The 22,622-nt window shown below is 38.5% G+C and overlaps 1 protein-coding gene and 1 long non-coding RNA gene across 2 annotated transcripts in view; both read left to right on the top strand.

Annotated features, from left to right (window-relative positions):
* LOC311297521 (uncharacterized protein) overlaps positions 1-3,990 on the top strand; it is a 58,287-nt gene extending 54,297 nt beyond the window's left edge. The window contains exon 3 of the transcript XR_014628819.1: positions 3,839-3,990. The gene's annotated coding sequence lies outside the window, so the exon portion shown is untranslated. The remainder of the gene's footprint in view (positions 1-3,838) is intronic.
* Positions 3,991-8,181: 4,191 nt separating this feature from the next.
* Positions 8,182-21,631, top strand: LOC311297314. The gene is made up of 3 exons (XR_014628800.1): positions 8,182-8,615; positions 9,531-9,720; positions 19,304-21,631. It is a non-coding gene; the product is annotated as an uncharacterized lncRNA (long non-coding RNA).
* The last annotated feature ends 991 nt before the right edge of the window (positions 21,632-22,622 follow it).

Raw genomic sequence — 22,622 nt, 5'->3', positions numbered from 1 at the left:
GAATGTCTTAATGGGACCATCAATATAAAGTGTAACCTACTTTTTGTATTCATTGTTACCAAAAAAGTATTCTGACCTGAGCTTTTCTGTTGTCCAAATGGTAGAGCATGGTGCTAGCAAAGCCAAGCTCATGGGTTTCATTACCAGGAAAATCAGGAACTGATCAATTTAAAACTGATAATTTGGCGTAATTTAAAGCAATTACATTAATGCCTTGTAAGTGTAGCTGAATACTTTTTTGGGCTACTGTAACTGCAAATTGTGCCGCAGTCGCAGATATTTATCTGTGTGTATGTTAGAGAGAGGAACAGTGAGCTCAGCGAGAGGATGAGTTTGCCTGTTGGCAGCGAGCGTGTCATTTGCCCTGGGTGAGCTGTCACTCTTCTCCCTCTGGTCCAAGCCCCACCCACTGTTTATTCATAAAGAGGAATCACTGTAAAACCAGAGGAGGTCGTAATAAATCAGACCACAGTTAACTGTGATCCTCAGCCAGGCTGGTAGTGCATGTGTGTAACTGTGTGCAGCTACATGGGTGGGCATACATGACTGTCAGCTACTCTGATTAAACGACTCTGGCTTTATGAACAGAGAGAGGGGTAAAGTGGGGACATCCCCACACCCTGCAGCCTTTGGCTTTTTTCCCCCATTTAGATCATATCAGTTCACCTCAAAGCAGCATCCAGATCCTTTTAAAGTGATTTAAGTGTTTTTGAACAGCATACAGGTGTGTGCAGGGATCACTTTCAGAGATTATCAGCTACACATTTGCATTTGTGCGCCTCCCACACCGATCGCTGGCTTCACGGCGAATATTAAACACTTTACAGGAGGCCTGGGATCCATTTGAAATTTTATAAGAGCGAAGCATGTTATAGTAATTACTGACTCCATTTATTAGCATTTCCACTAATATGACTAATTTGTTTTTCTTCCTTTTTTTCCTGTCAATTTCTTCTGCTCGCTTTCCACCCGGTGAATGAATGCTTGTGTTTCTTGCAAATGTACCTTGAATATACCTGCTCATTTGTATTTCAAAGGAAGTCTGCTGCTCCGAGCATTTCCTCGGCTGACTAAACTTGTTCCTTTCTGGAGATGGATCAGACAGGAGTTTTTGTGACCTGGAGAGGGAGACACAGCCATATCCCCTCACTAACCCCAGGGCCTGGCTCAGGTGGGTCACATACAGACGAAAGATTTCTTTCAGGTGAGAGGCAGATGACTCAGAATCAAACGATCAGAGAAAATGTGGGTTAACTGATTAGAACTCCACCTCCTCGTGTGACTCTATGAAGCCTTCTTCAGTTATTACTCTAGATTTCCACCATGCATGAAAGTGTGAAACGCTCTTTTCATTAGTGCCCCTCCCCTTTTGTACAATCATTTTCATTTCTGCCTCAACGGATCTTGCGGTTCCCACACTACTGTGTTCTGGTAGTGAGTGGCTTCTCTGACAGTACTCGTCCCATCCTGCTCCATTACTGTCATTCTATGCTTTAATGGTCCCTGTCTGTTTTGGGTTATAATATAGCAGCATAACTGTGGTCAGTGGTTTTTTATGATAATTGTGTGTTCGCTGAGATGGCAAGTCAATCGACAGGCATGCTTTAATTAACAGAGCAAAAATGTCTGTGAGTCTGTGCACTCACAAGTCTTTTGGGTAATTAACGGGAATTACTTGGAAAATCATTAGATTATAGTTGTGAGAAAGAGTTTTGCATGAAATGGATTGGGGTCATCTTATGATAAGATTCTGAGAAATGTTATGTGTCACGAATAAAATAAATTAAGCCTTGATTGCACATAGTAGCGCTGACGGCTTGTAATTTTTGTTAAATATGTCAAAAATTCAAAAAACCTCATGTCATAATTTTTTATAGTGCCTCATTTTCAATCCAAAGTGTCGTTTTTCATTGTTTGTTGCAGTAAATATTTCTTCATGCAATTGTTGAGGCAAGCTTCAGGATTAGGATTGATCATTGCTAAGCTTGGGGCTTTTTTCAAAAGCATGTAAATATGGATTTGAAATTTCGTGTCTTTCCCCATTCAAGTAGATGTAGCTGTGTACTTGACTGAAAGTAGCTGCCCATGGGTTTCGAAATATGGCCGTTGAGTGAGGTAGCTTGTCTTAAAGGGCTTTGATGATGCCTCAAATCATGCAGCTTGTTGAAGAGAGGTGTGCTATTACATTCTACCAGATGGAAAACAAATCCCATAAAGAAGGCACACAGATCTAGTTACAAGAATATGTAAGTTTAGGTGGTTCTTTTGACTTGTAATAGTTTAACCACCTAGCAAGTAGCAACCATTCAGAAGACCTTAGCAATGGCCTAGAAATCACACAGATCACCTTGTCAGTAACTAAATGTTCTAGGGCAAGCACCATTAACATTAACTTCAAAAAATCCTTTTTGATTTTATTCAGCAAGGATATATTACAGTTATCAAAAGTGACAATAAAGACATTTATAATTTCAAATAAATGCTGTTCTTTTGAAAGACTCCTGAAAAAATATATATATGAATCACGTTTCCCTCAGAAATATTAAGCAGCACAATTGTTTTCAACATTGATAATAATAATAACAAAAATATTTCTTGAGCACCAAATCAGCATTTTTCTTAAGCTTCATACAACACCGAAGACTGGAATAATGACTGCTGAAAATTCATCACGGGAATTAAATTACATAAAAAAAAAAATTTAAAATAGAAAACATTTATCTTAAATTGAAATAATATTTCACAATATAACTTTTTTTTTACTGCATTTTAGTACAAATAAACACAACCTGTGTGAACATAAGAAACTTCTTTCAAAAACATTATGAAAATCTTACAGACTGCACACTTTTGAAAGATGTTTTTTAAGTTTTTTATTTTATTTATTTAAAGTATTTAAGTTCTAGTTTAGTAGAAATTAATCATATTCTACCAAATGTAGTACTATGAAATAAAACTACAAAATGGCGTAATAAATGTTTAAATGAAGAAAGGTTTTTGTGAGGGTTATGTTTGGATGTTGTGTATAGAAATAAATATCATTAGCTCAGTATGAAATCAACCAATAAAGTCAGTTGAAATCAAGGTAAGTTCCTATGATAGCAAAAAATCGCGTCTGCCTATGTTTCCATATGCTCATGTATGTGTGTGAGTGATCAAGGTGGGCTTAAACCTATGTACTGGTACTAACACAAACACCCAGTTAACCTTATGGCTAATGGAAGACTCATGACCCTGAAACCTAATCTAAAAGAGCTCTCACGGTGCTTAATAGATCACTATTTTTATTGTAGGCAGAGTGCTGGGCATTACATATGGTCTTAATATAGGACAGTGGTCCACCCACGCCGCGAGATGAAAGGAAACCAACCCTCCATTTAACACGGTTGATATACGATTCGTCAAACAAGGGCTGTGATATTTCACATGCTTTTATTTACTCATCTGCGTGTGCATTAAAGCACGGTTGTGAAATATTTCAATCGCCGTTTCCTGTTGTAACAAAAGTCCAAAAATGCACAGGAAATAACATATTTGCCAACAGATTTATGGAGAGAAATAGCCTTGACTAAAACAATTACGCCAAACACGGCCCTGTAAATAATTATTATGTCTGCGTTTTTGGCATTACACCAGGTCAGCTGGTTTCATTGCAGGATCTCATAAACGCAGCTGGAAATCAAACACAGGTTATCACAGGTAACATTGCAAATGTGCACACGAGCCTGCATAGAAATGCTGGACTCATATGGAGATGGTTATCGGCCATAACTTCCTGATTCTTTGCCGTTATCTTATTGGACATTTGCTGAAGTGCATTTTCTCTATCTAATAACAGATGAAGGTGATAGGAGGTTCTGAGGAGGACTGTTTCTTCTGTGGTGGAGGCTGTGAAGGGTGATGACTGTGACGGTGTCGTCTCGAACCTCCTCTCAGTTCAACTCCCTTGTGACCGGCAGCACGGCACTCCCAGTGCTCTCACTGTTAAGTCATGAGGTTAGGTCATGTCCCCACACACCAGCTGGTTATTATTCTGCTTTTTACTCACTCTGGGGGGAATTCACTAAGAATGAACTGCACCCATCGATAGTGGTGTTTGTTTGCCCAAAATGCAGATGAATGAATTTGAAATGAATAATGAAAATGAAAATGCAGGTTTTAGCTCACATTTTGCATTAAAAAATAAATAAATAACGCAAAATACATGTTTTTGCAAAAAAAGAATGACAATTACTTTTTATTTAAATTAGTGAAATTACAATGAATCAATTTTAAGTACCAGTAATACACTGAAATATCAGTAATTCATAATACAATATTTTTTAGATATTCAAATAATAATACATTATTGCTATTTATCATTATCATTTAATTATTTTTACTTAATTATTTAATTGAATAAGACACAAAAGTGGCACATCGTTGTCTCCTCTTTCAATTACAATTTTCAGTTTTAGTATTCTTTATTGCCATGACAAAAACTTAAAATAAAAAACAGTTTTGCAAATAATTAGGCAATATTAACAAGTCAATTAAAATGATTATTGTTATCATTATTATTCTTTACAAATCATTTTATTGATTTTAATAATAATAATAATAATAATAAATAGTAAATATTACTGAGTGAAATAACAGTTTGGAGTACACTAAGAAAGCTGTAACAAATTTAAACAAACAAAAAAGGAATGAATTAAAAGAGCTAATATTAATTGAACTAGCAATTAAGAAAGATAAACTAAAGATGAAGAATCAGTCCAGTGGTTGTAAATCATCGAAATATGGTCAAATTGAGCGCTGAAGGGACAAACTCAAGTCATACTACTCGCATACCGTACGACTATACTCTTTCTCTGGATGTAGTGGCGGCCTGCTGACATAGAGTTATTATACCACTTAGTTTTCCTACTGTATGGCCTGCAGCGCATGTATATCTGTGTTTGTTGGTGTTTGTCTTTTGTGTTTGTGTACGTACGTGCATGTTTATGCGTGTGTAGGGTGATGTGGGGTTCAGGTCACAGACAGCCTCCTGCAGTACTGGTCTGGCTTCAGTGTGGTTACAGGTGCTTCACATTACTGCTCGTAAAACTCAGTGAGAGGGAAAAATTACTGCCACTATTTGTTTGGGAGGGAAAGAGTGAGCAGGGATCTGGGGAGTTCTCTGTATATGGATGGGGTATTGACATTTTAATTCACAATCTCTCTCTCTCTCTCTCTCTCTCTCTCTCTCTCTCTCTCTCTCTCTCTCTCTCTCTCTGTCTGTTGAATGCTTTAGCCATGCATTCCAGAGCAGTGCCCATACTGTTTTTGAATCAGAATAAGGTATCGCTTCGAAAGGGAAGAATGTAACTGTTTTTAGTGTGTTTGTGTCTGTTTTTTTTATGCCCGCTGGACCCGTGCCATTCTTCTTCAGAGTAAAGGTCACAAGGTCTGCGGGTCGTGGAGAGGTGAGAGCGGAGAGAGGAAGCAGGCTTAATCTGAAAGAGACTGGCAGTTTCCTGTCTGGAGAGCATGGCACAGAGAGCCCTCTGTCCCGTCTGAAGGGCCCATACTCTCCCTGCCTGCGCTCCCAGCGTAATTCAATAAGAACCTGACATCTTCCTCTGACCTCCATGAGTCAAACTCCAACTGCACCCACCAGCCCATGCAGCACCAGCACAATAACACTGACTCGCACCTTCTCATCAGGCCTGCTTGCAACAGAACCACTGATGCCTGATCAAATCTGCATGGCTGTGGAGGAACACTAAGATGAGCTAAAGATGTTTAAGGTCTCAGTCTTTACATCACAGACATTCGTATCGTTAAGAAACACTAGGGCCACTTATTAAGTACAAGTACTTATTATCTTATAATCTTATCTATATATCTATATAATATTATCTTATTATCTATAATAGTCTTATTATAGTTTCACATTTTTAATTTGAATATTTTTTTCTATTTTTCTATAGTATTTTGGTAACACTTTTACAATAAGGTTTCATTAGTTAACATTAGTTAACTACTTTAGTTAAAGGTTGTATCAGTGATTTCAGGCCCAATTTTTTTTTGTCACATTCATCTAATCTTTCCTAACGATCCGCTAGCTGCCCGCCCCATAAGCATGCCGTCAAAAAAAACGCGTCTCTGTAGGCAGCCTAGGCTCTGAGATCTGCACACAAAAACAGTTGGTTTCACCACCACTCAAAACCAAAATAAATAGTGTTCCAACCAATCACCGACAGGGGGAGGGTGTGGTGAGGTTTTGTGCTCGTGCACGGCTGCACGCAAAGTCAGAGCTGAAGAAGAAGCTGGCTCAAAACCTCACAACACCTAAGTTTTAGTGCTGCCAAAATTAATCCAGTAATTTGTGTAATTTAAAAATGTTTGATAGCATTAAATACTATGGCATTTTAATGCAGGTGTTTTGTAAAAGTTGTATAATATACCATAATTTAAAAACTAAAATGAAATTGTGGCCATTTTTATTTTATGTTAGTTTTTAAGTGATGTTTTTGTTTGTTTGTTTGTTTGTTTTTGTTTTGTTTTCAATTTAGTTATTTTTACTCTAGTTTCCACTGTATCATTGTTAGTTTATCATTTCAGTTCATTTGTCTTTTATTTTATTTTTAGTATTTTAGGGATACCAGAGTTAATTAACTAATTTATGTAATTTAAAAAATGTTTGTTGCCGTTAAAATATATTAATGAACATATTTAAATGTATAATATATATACAGTATATATATATATATATATATATATATATATATACAGTATATATATATATATATATATATATATATATATATATATATATATATACATATATATACACTGCTCAAAAAACAATAGCAGCGAATGGAATAGACGACCGGTGGAAATTATAGGCAATTAGCAAGACACCCCCAATAAAGGAGTGGTTCTGGAACCACTCCTTTATTGGGGGTGTCTTGCTAATTGCCTATCATTTCCACTGGTCGTCTATTCCATTCGCACAACAGCATGTGAAATTGATTGTCAATCAGTGTTGCTTCCTAAGTGGACAGTTTAATTTCACAGAAGTGTGATTGACTTGGAGTTACATTGTGTTGTTTAAGTGTTCCCTTAATTTTTTTGAGCAGTGTATATATACAGTGCTATGCATAAGTTTAGACACCCATGCTAAAGTTGACTAAAAAGAGGAATAAATCTTTTGGAAATTGAACTTAATGCCTTAATTTAAAAAATTAGGAAAAATCCAACCTTTAAGGACACCAATTTTCTTTGTGAATGAATAATGTATCGGAAATAAATAAATGTTCTTCCTTAAAATACAGGGTGCATAAGTTTGGACACCCCTATGTTAAATTCCCATAGAGGACGGCAGATTTTTATTTTTAAGTTTTTTATTTTATTTTTTGTTTAGGATACTATGCATCCTGATAAAGTTCCCTTGGCCTTTGGAATTAAAATAGCCCCACATCATCACATAGCCTTCACCATACCTAGAGATTGGCATGGTTTTATTTCAGTTAGCCTAATAGCTAGTTTGATTTGCATTGAGAGATGATCTTATGGAAAGTACCCCATGCCAATCTCTAGGTATGGTGAAGGCTATGTGATGATGTGGGGCTATTTTAATTCCAAAGGCCAAGGGAACTTTATCAGGATGCATAGTATCCTAAACAAAAAATAAAATAAAAAACTTAAAAATAAAAAGCTGCCTGCCTCTATGGGAATTTAACATAGGGGTGTCCAAACTTATGCACCCTGTATTTTAAGGAAGAACATTTATTTATTTCCGATACATTATTCATTCACAAAGAAAATTGGTGTCCTTAAAGGTTGGATTTTTCCTAATTTTTTAAATTAAGGCATTAAGTTCAATTTCCAAAAGATGATTTTTTATTCCTCTTTTTAGTCAACTTTAGCATGGGTGTCTAAACTTATGCATAGCACTGTATATATATATATAGGCCTACTGTATATATATAAAAAAAATAATAATAATTTAAATATAAATTAATGCTGAGTTTTAAAACAGGAGAGCTGTTTTATAATATGCCATATATATATATATATATATATATATATATTGTCTGTTAAGCGAAATGAATTTTTCATTTATTTTAGTTTGTTATATTTTTATCCCTTTTTTTCAGTTTTTCAAATGAAAATTGATTTCAGTTTTTACGATAACACTGGTCTAATCGCTATCTCAGTCCCATCTTTGTCTCATTTCTGCCTGTATCATCTCTATCTCAATGCCAACTTTAACTCTGTCTTGGTCTCATTTCTTTCACCGTCCAATTTATATCTAAAACACATCTCTATTTCAGCCCCAGTGCCAGTCTCATCTGTTTAAAAAAAAAAAAAAAAAAAATCTCCGCTGTAAATAGAATCTTTGTTCTCCAGACTACACTGCACTGGTTTCCTTGTGTGTTTATTTCCAATCCACAGTTAACATCGGCACAGGGCAGCTGATAACACATCTTTCTCTTTTCCCCCAGATCCGCACAGCTGCTTTAGAGCTTTGGTGGAGTGGCACACGGGTCTGGCTCTTTGCAGATAATTGGGATCCTGGGTAACATTATGAGATCAGAGTGGTTTACTGTTACATTTGCATCACATAAAACAGAAGAACCACGACGGTAAGCCAGCCATCGTTTAGTTTGACCCGTGTTGATAATCAGTGTGGTAATCCACTGGCAGAATACAGGGAAGCTGGCAGAGCCGTATAATAGAAGGCCAGAGGCTGTGCAAACACACAAACTTAGTCATCTCTGGCTTCTCCTGTCTCATTAGCAGTGCTTTCTGGAGGACCAAGGCTCTTAGGTTGTTTACAGGGTTTATACAGAGGGCAGTTACGCATTAAATTCATAAATCAAACATACAAAGGCAAAAAGGTATTACAAAGGTAGACGATTTGAGCTCCAGAACCTAGCTATAATAGGATCGATCAAAATCGATCTTATTTAAAAAATTGTTTGAACAAATAATTGCATAAGTAAAACAAATATGTGACCCTGGACCACAAAACCAGTCATAAGTCGCACGGGTATATTTGTGGCAATAGCCAACAATACATTGTATGGGTCAAAATGATTGATTTTTCTTTTATACCAAAAATCATTAGGATATTAAGTAAAGATCATGTTCCATGAAGATATTTTGTAAATTTCCTACCGTAAATCTATAAAACATTGATTTTTGTGAGTGAATGCAGCACAATAGCAAACATAAATGGACGATCAAAGGCGATTTTCTCAATGTTTAGATTTTTTTGCAACCCTCAGATTTTCAAATAGTTGTATCTCGGCCAAATATCGTCATATCCTAACAAACCATACATCAATGGAAAGCTTATTTATTCAGCTTCCATATGATGTATAAATCTCAATTTTGAACAAAATTGACCCTGGTTTTGTGGTCCATGGTCACATATATAACATATAAAAAAGTTTACTCTGAGTTACTCAATCATAATTTGCTTTATATAAAAAAATTATAGATGTCTATATATTGTCCTTATTGATACCTAAGTGAGCATGTGTTTGTGTGCGTAGATGTCTCCAGGTTCCCTGTGCCTGCTGCAGGTTGCTGGTGAACTGAGCTGGTTTCTTGCAGGCCTGTGTGGACAGGAGGAGCCGCTGCTGGCCTTCAGGACTGGAAAGTATGCGCTCTGTGGCCACAGTCCCACCTCTCAGCCTGGGAACGGAAGCAGGGAGTCGCAAGGGAAAGCAAGCAGACAATCAGGTAGAGGAGAGAAAGAAAAATAGAGAGACAAATAGTTGTCATATTCTGTTTATTGTACTTTTATTTTATTGTTTTATTTATTTCCTATACCTGTTTCACAACCACAGCTACACCTGTAAAACCTGGTTGGCTTCCACTCTTAAAGAGATGGAGGAAGAGAATTGTATAGACAGGAAGTCAGGAAGAGAAATACGCATTTATAAATGTATTGGAAGTCGCTGTGCGTCATCAACATAAATTGACATTCGTAATCGGTTTTGCTTCTGACATATTTCTAAGTGAAACTGGGTATTCAACTAGAAATTTTTTTTTTTAAATTAGAATCTATTTTATGCAAGAGGAATTGATTGGGCGATGAAAAGTTGCAAAGTACTGCATTGATTTTTAGTTTTTTGATCCTTCAAAAATCATTCTGATATGCTGATTTGGTGCTCAAGAAACATTTCTTATTATTATCAACGTTGAAAACAGTTGTGCTGCTTATTATCTTTGATCAATAGAAAATTAAAATAGATATATATATTTTGTGAAATTATAAATGTCACTTTTGATCAATTTAATGCATCCTTGCTGAATAAAACTAATAATCTTTCTTTTTTTTTATCATATGACCTCAAACATTTGACCTGTATTCTATATATATATATAAAAGTTTTGAGGGTATAGGGACATTTAATTTATGATTAAGTTATTATTTAAGATTAATCATTTTATATGCTTTATTAATCATTAATTTATAATTGTATGTGCTTTATTTATATTTTAATGAGATTTATTAAAACAATAGAAGTCTGTGGTATGTTTCGAATGTGTGTGTGATGTGTTGATGTGGAGTGGTTAATGAAACCCAGTCCTGCATCAGCATGTGTTTGTACAGCATGTGTGTGTGTGTGTGTGTGTGTGTGTGTGAGAAAGTGTCGCTGAGCGTGTGTTTGGGTAAGGACAGTGGCCAGCAGGGGACAGGGTGGGTTCAGGGCAGGGGAAGAGCGAGGAGACAGAGATCAGCGTATTCATTTTCCACGAGGGGTGTCCTTCTTCCCTGCACGTACAGTGTGTGTAGGTGGGGGGCACAGACCCCATACCCTTCTCCTTTGCACTTTCTTTCCTTCATTCCCTTTTGAATACACACACACACACACACACACATACATAGACAAACACACCCCTTTTCTCCTCAGCGCTCTCTCTCTCCTCCCACCTCTCTCATTCTTTCAGCAGGAGAATGAATGGTTTTTAGAGTGAATTATGTGTGGCTAAGAGATGATGGTGAATGAATGGAGTTGTGGGAGTGTGAGAGTTGAGCGAGGAGCTGGAAATCATATCGTAGTTTAACATCAGATCAGGGGACAGCTGTTTCTAATGAGTCTCTCCTAGTTATTTTGTCACGGTCTGCTGAACAATTATGAGGTGAGGAAGGCGGGACAGGAACAGGAGTGTGGGCAATGGTTTGTACTTTCTCTGGTTGCAGGTTTATGAGAGTAATTTGTTTATAAATAAACAAGTTGCCAAGTCAGTAAGCATTTAGACTCTATGACAGTGAGGTAAGGTACAGGGGGGTGTTCGTTCTTTTTCAACTCCTGTCTCAGTGTCAGTCTCACTGTCTCGGGCCCAGTTTCATCTCTTCCTCAGTTCCATCTCTATCTCTGCCCCATTTCTGTTGGAGTCTCAGTGCCAGTCCAGTGCCATTTATGTCGGAGAGTCACTCCTTGATGCCAGTTTCATCTGACTCATTTCTGCTTCAGGACAGGTCTCATGCCTGTCAAAGTGTTACTTTCATTTCTGTCTCAATGCTAGCACCATTATCTCATTGTTAGTATCGTTTCTGCCTTAGTGCCAGTTTCGTTTCACACAATCTCAATGGGGTGCAGTACCATCTTTGTCTCAGTGCTAGTCTCATTTAAGTCTTAGTATTGGTCTCAGTTCTAGCACCATCTTTATCTCATTGTTGTCTCATATCTGTCGCACTGCCAGTCTCATTTTTGTATCACCTTCTTTACCTCAGTGCTAGTCTCGTTTTAGTCTCAGTATTGGTCTCATTTTGTCCCAGTGGAGAAAGATAATTGTATAGACCAAAGTCAGGAAGAGAAATACACATTTATATATGTACTGGAATAAGCCACATCTTTGTCTCAGTGCCAGTCTCCTTCTAATTTCAGTCTCTTTTTCGTCTCATTCTTCCCCTCATAGTCTTGTCTCAGTCCCAGCGGCGAGGAGTTCACTGTCACTCAGCTCTAATGAGCAAAGCAAACATGCCACTTCTGATCAAACTCAGAGAGAGACAGGCTCAGATTCTCTTGTCATGTTCTATGCTAGAACTGAGGGAGCATTTGAAAGACATTAAAATGAGCCTCATAACGTGTGGCCGAGACAGTATGTACAGTAAGGACAAACACTGCAGCAATTGTGTCCTCAAGGTCAACACAGATGTTTGGTCAGGCGGCCATTGACAGAATGCACTGAACATCAGAGAAATGCCCAGATTGATGACATCTGATTATTCTGATGGGTAGGGTTAAAGTTAGGGGATAGAATATAGTTTGTACAGTATTCAAATCATGATGTGTATGGAAAGTCCCCATAAAACATGGAAGCCCAATTGCCCCCCTTTCAAATCACAAATTGGATTTAAATTAAATTGACTTGAAATTTAAACTGGAAGCACAAGAAAAGAAATGTACTGATTAAATAAATTAAAAAAAGAATAACAGTCACACAACAGGGAATTTTCATTTGTCCAACAATGTGTCAGAACTGATCACTACTTAGGTGTTCTGTTTTCATCATCTAAATCATGGTGTTTTGGCTCCGTTTTGAATGTAAATTAAAGCACTCTGGGAAATCAACTCTCTTGTTCTATATGGTCCATAAAATTAGTTTTAATATTACGTTCCTTTTAATTAATTTCTAACATGAAATTGAATTAACATACATGAATGTTTTTATTTCTATTTGATTACATTCTTTTTTAATTTCAATTCAATGCTATTTAATTAATTAATGTTATGTTGTGTTTCTGGAAATACCATGTTCATGGGCATTTCATACAAAAAATAATGTTATTGTTAATTATTGTTTATTTAACTATTCATTGTATACACCTATTCGACATCCTAAATTCAAATTACAATTACAATTGTGCATCCTGTTTTTTACTTTACTACTCAATTCAGGAATTGTAATCCAATCGACTTGGCATTCTTGATAAAATTTTGAATGAAGCAAAGTGTGTGTGTGTGTGTGTGTGTGTGTGTGTGTGTGTGTGTGTGTGTGTGTGTGTGTGTGTGTGTGTGTGTGTGTGTGTGTGTGTGTGTGTGTGTGTGTGTGTGTGTGTGTGTGTGTGTGTGTGTGTGTGTGTACGTGCTTCTGCAACAGTCGCTGGTCTCAGAGGAATTGAACTGATTGAAGAATGGAAGAAAGACAGAGAGAGAGCGAGAGAGAAGGGGGGGACATGACATCCCCAGCTGTCCTGTGACATCACTGCACTGGGGACAGGAAGTGCAGGAGGTATTGGGCAGGCCGGGAAAACATGGGGTGACATCAGAACTCTGTCTGGGTCTCATAGCTATCCATCTGGATAAACCAGAGTGAGACCCCCTCTATTATTGTCTCTCACTCTCCACTCAGTCTGTTTTTTCTCTTCTTATGTAATTAGAGATATAATGCTCTCCATGCCATGTGTTTCCTCATCTCATCTCCTGTCAGATTACTTACAGCTCATTCTTTCAGTCTGCCCGCCTCAGGGGCTCTCTCAGACACACACACCGCTATCTGCCCACCGTCCACCCACACTGCCCACACACACATACTATGGCCTTCACACTGCCTGTCATGCATTATGTACAGCACGCATAGGAAAACAGCCGCTCATTTACTCAGACGTGTGACCTCATTCTAAATCAGACACATGTTTGCAGCACTGACCACACATAGAGACAGATAAGTACACACACGTTTACACTCTATATTTCCCATAGCATTAGCACATTTGCACGTCCAGTCTGTCAGTGATAGAGAAATGTATGCCAGAGCTGTTCAAGATGCAGGGAGTTGTCGGCTGATGCTGAACTGAAGACTTTTGGACGAAGATGTTTGTTGATGTTAGACAGCACGACAAGGACAAAAAAGCTACATCAGTTACTAAGTCAGTTCAACCACGAGGCCCTAAAGTCAACATGAAACAGATTTCACAACCCTTTTACTTACAGTATGTAATGTCATATATTCAATGAGGAAAATATACGGTCAAACTAGATTTTATTAGTCGGAATTGACTTGCATTGTGAAAAGTGGTCTCTATAAGAGGAAAATAAGAGGTCGAAAATAGACTGTAAGTTATTACATTACATACAAGGTATTAAAGAAAAACTTGCATTTTCTTCTGAATAACAGTGGCAGACCAGGAACAAATTGAATTTGGTCAAAACATTTCTATCAGAAAGACTCGGGAGGCAAAACAGCGTAACAAAGCATACATTTATTAACAGCCCAGCAAGCATTTATAAAGCTCTTTGGCCTAATCCGTATAGCACGCAATCCGAGGGTAACGGATTCTGCATTTCCTGCCTGAAGACGAAGGCAGGGGCGCAGCCGACCCCCTGGGAGGTATGGGCAGGGACCATCCTGGTGGTGGTGGGGAGGATGGAGGTAATTGATGGCGTCAGCATCGAACTTAGACGTGTGTAAGTACCGATCTTTAATACTGCAAATATTAGAGCACGATTGGTGAGATGTGAAGGTAATAAGTGACGTAACAATTGAGTCTCCTGGCAGAACTTACGCTAAAGCTTTCATATCAGTTTAGAGGGTAATCCAGTGATTAAAATAATGCAAATAAATTGTTTTAGGGCTGCACAATATATCTGTACTACATCAGTTTTCAACTAATATTAGAGTTTATTTTATTTTATTGTTTTATTAAAGGTATTGGCCAATATTAGATATGCATCTAACACTCATTGGGCTTATCTTTAAAAACATATACACATGACTTGTGTAATCTTCAACCAATCCTAAAATAAATGTTAATTTCCATACTATACATGATATGAAATATCAATAAATTGTAGCATTTATTACTTTTTTGTGTTTTATTTTTCATTTATTTAGACAAAAGTATTATATTCTTAAACATTAGTATTAATATATAATAATGTATATTATATACATCATATAATATGAAATATTTCATCAAATTAAATAGATATATTAGTGCAATCTAGTCTAATCTTTCATGTACTTTCTGTTAAAATGGCAAAAAGGCCATAAACTGAAATAAGAAACTGATAAACTAGTTAAAATGCAGCCTGTAAGATTACACTGACTCTCTTCAATCTCACCTGATTAGTCCCTTCAGACTTAGACTGCTTATATACACTTCTGTGTTTCTGTCATTACAATAATTACAGTCTGTGGCCGTACAGTTGTGTGTGGCAGAGCAGTGGTCATCCAGTGTAAAAACATCAATTCTGAGCTGACACAACATCCTTTATTAACGTGTGTGTGTGTGTGTGTGTGTGTGTGTGTGTGTGGTGGCTGGAGATTTCCACATGGCCTATCTGAATGTGAAACACATGTTGATGTGTGGGTGGGAGAGTGAGGAGAATATGTGAGGGTATCCATGTCTCAGTGTGTGAGAACACCCCTCTCTACCATCTGCAGGAATAGTTAATAACGTGTGTGTGTGAGAGAGAGAGGGTGTGAGTGTGTGTCACAGACCTTTTCTCCATCTACATCTTTTCCATCTTCTCACATACTTTGATCCCCATCCGGCTATTCTCGATGCAAATGATGTTAGGCACCTCATCTATGGGGGTTGACATCATATATGGCCCATAATGCAAAGGATTTTGTGGGTTTGACCCTGAATCTTTTGTTCTGAAAGATATGGATCATGTGCATGAAAGTGTCCATGTTATACCTGAGTGCGTGTTGTCATTTGTTTCGGTTTGTTGTGGGACGGACAGTGGGAATGTGCGATATGCATGTGTAGGGTGAATGTGAAGTGTGTGTGTGTGTGTGTGCAGCGTGTGACTGTTGCGTGGGCTTATGGTGTCTGGCAGAGAGTGGTGGTGCTGCAGATGGCAGGAGGTAAGGAGAGGTGTGTGGTTGCATTAATACGGCCTGCAGTTCTCGTTAGCACTAATCAAGGGCTTCCTGTACTGAAAGAAGCCTGGGTTCACCTTCCCAAGCCCTGCGAACAGCACACTCTCTGCCTCTCCTTTATACACAAACACGCACACACCCACTCTCGCTCTCCCCGGGTTACACAGAAACATATGCTATGTTCAGAATAACATGCTAGCGTACTAGTCTTACTATTCAAGCAGTGTAGTGTATACTGAGAATGCAGAAAATCTGTTTGCAGTGAATTACCAACTACATTTTCCAAAATTTGCAGTGTAAGACAGCTCACATTAAATTGAATAACATGTCACACAATGCATTGCACATACAATTAAAATAATTATAGATATTAAAATAAAGTTTTAGTCTCTTTTTATATTATTGATCAAATTACTAAATGCTAACACATCTTTACATAAAATTTCCTTTTTAAAAGGCTAAATAACCATTTAAAGATAATTACATACTCCTCACATGCAGCGCAATGAGGTCATGTGACCGCATTTTTCAACAGGCGAATCAAATGCTCCGCTCTCAACCCAGATACAAACACTGTTGTCAGATAATGAAAATTTGATCGATGAACTCATGGCTCGATTGGACTCTTGTCGTGTCAAAAGTGAAAAGACTTTTCAGTTGTATGGACGTCACCATCTTTGATATCACTTAAAGGGTTAGTTCACCCAAAAATGAAAATTCTGTCAGTAATTACTCACCCTCATGTTGTTCCAACCCCGTAAGACCTTCGTTCATCTTCGGAACACAAATTATGATCTTTTTTATTAAATCTGAGAGCTGGATCACTCCTCCATAGGCTTCTAAGGCATTATAACTTGCTGGCCCAGAAAATGTATTGAAGAGATCGTTAATATAGTCCAAGTGGCTCCAGTGGCTCAATCTTAAGTTTATAAAGCGACGAGAATACTTTTTTTGCGGAAAAAAAAACAAAAATAACGACTTTATTCCACTATTTATTTCCTTCTCTCTGGGCCTCGAGTCTTTTCACGTAGAATAACTGTGCAGCGCATCTGTGTTGTACGTCATACGTAGGCTCACTATTGGCCGACGCTGGTCATGTGTGTGATGCGTGTGACGTACAACACAGATGCGCTGTGCAGTTATACTACGTGAAAAGACTCGTGAAAAGACTTAAGATTGAGCCACTGTAGTCACTTGGACTATATTAACGATGTATTTAATACATTTTCTGGGCCAGCAAGTTATAATGCCTTAGAAGCCCATGGAGGAGTGATCCAGCTCTCAGATTTAATCAAAAATATCTTAATTTGTGTTCCGAAGATGAACGAAGGTCTTACGGGGTTGGAACAACATGAGGGTGAGTAATTACTGACAGAATTTTCATTTTTGGGTGAACTAACCCTTTAAGTCACTGATAAGAGAATACGGGCTTGACTCCAGGTCTCATTGCATATTCATACAGTCAGTAATCGAGACGCTACCGTAAGCTGCTGTGGGAATGGGACATTTTAAGGCTCACATCTGTAAATAAATAAACACCAAAACTGAGTGTGAACGCAGGCTATATCTGATTAATCTCGGGATGCATTTGGTTGAGTTAATTAACCCGCTAGCAAAGTAATTTAATTCAGAATAAAAAAAAAAAAAAAAAAAACATTTTCATCAGTAAAGCCCAAAGTATTCTTCAGTTGTGACGCAAACGCTTACGTATGCATACAGTCGAACACATAGCCTTTCAAAATATATTGATAGCATGCGCAAACACAGGCGGTCGACACATGTGCACTAGAAAGATTCATCCTTGTCCAGTTTCTGTGCTATTTTTCTCCAGAAGTTCTAAGAGATAAAAATGTCATACATACAGAACAGTTCTTCAGAGTACGTACAGCAGTACACGCGTACTGTGCTGATGGTCAAATTTACATTTGGTGTAGCCTAGCGTACACATAACCATAACCATAGTATAGTGCGTGTACAGTATACGTGAGCAATAAGGTACGAGAGGCTGTGCTGTATCTAGTATGCCATTCCAAACCTTTTTCTGACTGCCTCACTTCCCTCTCTGACTTCCTGGGCCTGTTCGACAGTGCGGTGACCTCACTGTGCAGGATTCTCGCACTCTGTCTCTGAGTTCCACAAAATGAGTTGGAAAATGCAAAATTGTGAGAGAAATCTTTTCCATATTCATGCACGCTCCCCACCCGCTCCAAATCTGCTGGCCAAGACGAGGTCTGATCGGGTTGTCCCTGAGTGAACTACAGCAGAGGTCGTGACCTTTAGTCAGAATGGAGAAAGTGGACCACAGAGCGCTAATTGAAACAAAAGACCTCTTTACGGTCATCCTGGCACAACAGGGAGGTGCAACTTATAGCCAGTGCGGTGCACACATCCTGCACTTTCCCACACAATGACTTGGACTCGCTTATAACTGTGACGTCAAGGCAACCATCTATATCAAAATAATAGTTCCAAAGTAAAGAAGAGGGCATGCATCATTAATGCAGCACACATATAGACGGAAGGGTGATAAAGCAGACCTCTTAGGATGTAAAACAATGACCGTGAGACTAGTATGTTATTCCAACCTACTCCACGTTCGTATTTTTCTTCCCCACGCTGTCGGTCTATCTCTTCCTCTGCTGGGCTCTAAAGTTAGAGTTAAATGTATGCTTTTAAGATGTGGAAATTAGGGTTGTGCGCCAGTCAGAACTGATTAATAATGCCTTTTAAATTCTAATTGAATTCCTGAATTTGAATTGGGGTAGCAAACATCATGGCAAATTGTAATTTCAAATCAGGGTTTTACTTGTTTTTATGTTTATTAGTTTATTTGAAGAAGAATGTCTTAATTATTTGAGTACACTAAACATATGGTAACTAATAAGCTACGTACTTAAGCTATGTAAAAGTATGTAATTAAAAAATATTTCCCTTTTTATTTTGAGGAACTAGATGTAAAATCTTTAGCAAAAAATGTTTAGGTCTGGTTTATAGGTCAGACAGACAGATAGATAGATAGATAGATAGATAGATAGATAGATAGATAGATAGATAGATAGATAGATAGATAGATAGATAGATAGATAGATAGATAGATAGATAGATAGATAGATAGATAGATAGATAGATAGATAGATAGATAGATAGATAGATAGATAGATAGATAGATAGGACATTGGACAAAGATGAAACTTTCTATTACATTATAATCATCATTGCCCTGACCAAACCTTCTCCAGCTTTGCTTGCTTCTCACTCACTCTCTCACTCGCTTTTTTTCTCCTTCCCTAACTTCCTTTCTGCCCTCTTTAATGCACTTTAATAGTGTGTGGGGAGACACTTTGATAAATAGACTGAGAAAGACATAAGAGATTTGGTTTAACTTTTTTTTTTTTTTACTCACACTTTTGGCTGTACACTGCGTGTGTGTATGTGTGAAATCCTTTATTTTTTGTAAGCTATCCCCTTTTTTTTTTTACAGTGCCCTGGGCTTTGCAATGGATAGCTTTCCCCCACCCTCCTGCTCCAATCGGCCACCCCCACCCCCAGCGCTGAAACCGGGCCAGCCCCAGCTGCCTGTCCAGATGTGGGAGAGAAGGAGAGGCAAGGTCCAACAGGGGATGAGGGCCTGAAACAGAAAGGGGGCTCCACAGAGAATGGAGCATAAAAGAAAATCAAGACATTCAGAGAGAGAGGAAGATGGAGAGATGTCAAGGGGATGTCTGAATTTGTTCCCAGGGTCTTTAAGTGAAATTCGCACATGGAATGGAAAGGTGTCACTGTGGCGTCCAATTCATCTCTGGACGGTTCCAAATAAGAGGATCAATGACACCAGATTGTACCTTCTCTGAATAGTCATTGCAATCAAGTCTGATCTCATGATCTCAGTGGACTGGAACATGTCCTATCCCAGAGAATGCAGACTTGGCATAGTCGTATCCATACAGTTGTTCCTGCTTGCCTGTGCAGGTCCTTCCAGGCCGGTCCTGATTTATGAACACCCCCTGAGCTCTCTCTCCATCCTGGAGGGGCTCTCTGATTAGAGATGGAGAAGAGAGGGCGAGTGCAAACACTCACGCATCCACTCGCGCACCCCAGCATTTGGTTCTAATTACACACGGGGCGACTCCAGGGCCGGGTGTCATCTAGAACACGGAGCTAGATTTACACTTGACATGTTTTATTCACACAGGTTGGTCCTGGCCTGGTAATTGCAACATATTATCTGGGCCGATTCATCAAAGGGAACAGCCTGCTACAGTAAACTCTTAAATGAACGACTCATATGGGTCGCAGACGTGAAAAGTGGAGGGTTTTATTGGCACAAAAAAAGACTGAACCAACAAGTCCAGTCCAAATGCTTTGGTAAAAGAGGTGTTTGTGAAATGTTTATGCCTTTTTGGAGGAATACTTGGAAGTGGCCTCTGTTATTGCAGAACATGTTTGCGATTTGATCAGCCATAGTTTGGTGGCAGTATATTAAGTCATATTTTAGTTGTCTAAAAGCCAAAATGTGGCACATCAGATGAGGGTATCCCCTTTGTTATGGTTGTTAGCCAAAGGCTACCCCTTGCTGCTTTAACAGGAGTGTTAATATGTGAAGCCAGTAAACACGCCAGTGGATTCAGAGACTTAAACATGCTGCCCTGCACATGATGCACTGAAGGCCTAATGCACAGAATTGTGAAACTGGGAAGAGATACAGTAAGCGTGTTTACGTTAGGGTTGATAGATAGATAGATAGATAGATAGATAGATAGATAGATAGATAGATAGATAGATAGATAGATAGATAGATAGACAGACAGACAGACAGACAGACAGACAGACAGAAGTTAGAGTTCTCCATGCACTTTGTGTTTAAATAAACCCCCTCTTACTGTCTAATCCTGTTGTAATGAGCTTGATTATATATATTGTCCGCCACTTACGGCATCTTGCCCAAACCCCCCACAAAGCATGACATCAGATTACAAGCCAAGGCCGGAAATGCGACAGGTCCCGCCACACGCAACATGCGAGATGCACCCTTTCGACACGTACAATGCACACCATGCCGCCGGGAAACACAGGGACACAGCACCACAGGCTTGATGGACAAACCAGACCGCCGCACACACATAGACACACATGTACATTCTTTCAAGAGGAAAATGGTAACAGTCAGTCCTGTGCAGTAAAATAGAATGGTGCACCTTCATTGTTCTGGCCTCTGGACTCTGGCCTCGCTTCCTGACACCTTCCGTTTGGGCTCGCACACAGATGGCCATGGATGTGCAGGAGCAAGTGCGCCCACTCTGCCTGTCCAGACCCAAATAGAGAGGCATAGACAATCGTATGTAGCCAAGGAGAGGTAAAGGACTTCTTGTTGACCTGGTGTGTGGGTGGATGGTTGATGCTATTTGTGTAATACTGCCCCTAGCCTCGGATCAGAAGAGTCCCATGCTATCCCATGCATGGAGCTGTCTATATCAGGGAAACTCATGGAGACATTTAATGCGTGTGTTTTTATGTAAGTTTGTGAGGAGTCGCGGGGGTGTCACTGTCTGACAGGATGCTTGGGTCAACTGTCTACGTGTGAGTGCAGCCGGGCCTGGGCCAGCAGGTCAGGGTTGGGCAGCCCACAGGAAACGGCCAAGACATTCTGGCCCAGTGCTGGAGGACTTAACCCTTGCACTGCCAGCCTGGTCGGGCTCTCACTGTTGCCGGAACTGAGACTCCCGAATGCAACTCTTTCCAACTGAACTTACAGTGCATATGCTCCATTTTGTTACTGACATATGCTTTGTTAAAGGGATAGTTCAACCAAAAATGGAAATTCTGTCATCATTGACCCACCCTCATGCTGTTCCAAATCTGTATGACTTCAAAAGTTTGGAATCGTATGATTTTGTCAAAATGTTTTGTGTGCAAAGTCTCTTATGCAAAGCTGCAAATAGTAATAATGTGAAATATTTACATTCAGTGTTATTTTAGTATCATTAGTAGTATAGTTAATGTTAATATTTTGAATAAAAAAATGTGATTTTAGCTGCAGTCCGTAACTTTTGTTGTGTTCAAAATGTAAAAAATGTATATTATAAAGCGAGTACATCATGAATCCATTTTCCATACCATGTTTTTGTCTTATCCTGAGTCAGTACGGTACACCTATAATAAGTGTTTATATTCGGACTTTATGTTTTAGACTGGTACGGGTAGTACCACAGCAGAGTAGCCCAGTACCTGCATGACTCGGCATAGACATAAACAGAGAGAAGTAACTCCGGCTACAATGTTCTTCCGCAAGACGCATGCAGTTCTGTTTATTTACCGCTAGAGCGACAAAAGTTACAGACTGCAGCTTTAAAGTTTTAGTAAGTTTGTAGTGAGTTTTTTTTTTTTTTTTTTTTTTTTATATATATATATATGTCTAAATGGTATAAATTTTTATTTATATGAATTTCTTATTTTAGTAGCCTACTTAAACTAAACGAAAATTTGCCTTGGCAACCTGCTGAAATAGCCTAATGTTTATTATATATTTTATTTCAGTTAATATTTATTTTGGGTTTAGTTTTAGGTAATGATAATAACCCTGATTACATTTTAAAGCAACTGTTTTGAATGTATTTTAAAATGTATTGACAAAATTCAAAGCTGAATTGTCAGCATCATTACACCAGTCTTCAGTGTCACATGATCCTTCAGAAATCATTCTAAGGCTTCTGGGTTTGGAATGACATGAGGGTGAGTAATTGATGACAGTTCTTTCATTTCGGGGTGAACTAACCCTTTAATATTTCTGTGGAAACCGTGAT

Source organism: Rutilus rutilus (assembly GCF_951802725.1).
Source record: "Rutilus rutilus genome assembly, chromosome: 9".
NCBI classification, from domain to species: domain Eukaryota; kingdom Metazoa; phylum Chordata; class Actinopteri; order Cypriniformes; family Leuciscidae; genus Rutilus; species Rutilus rutilus.
Note: the sequence above shows the minus strand (reverse complement) of the source record. Positions and strands in the feature narration are given on the sequence as shown.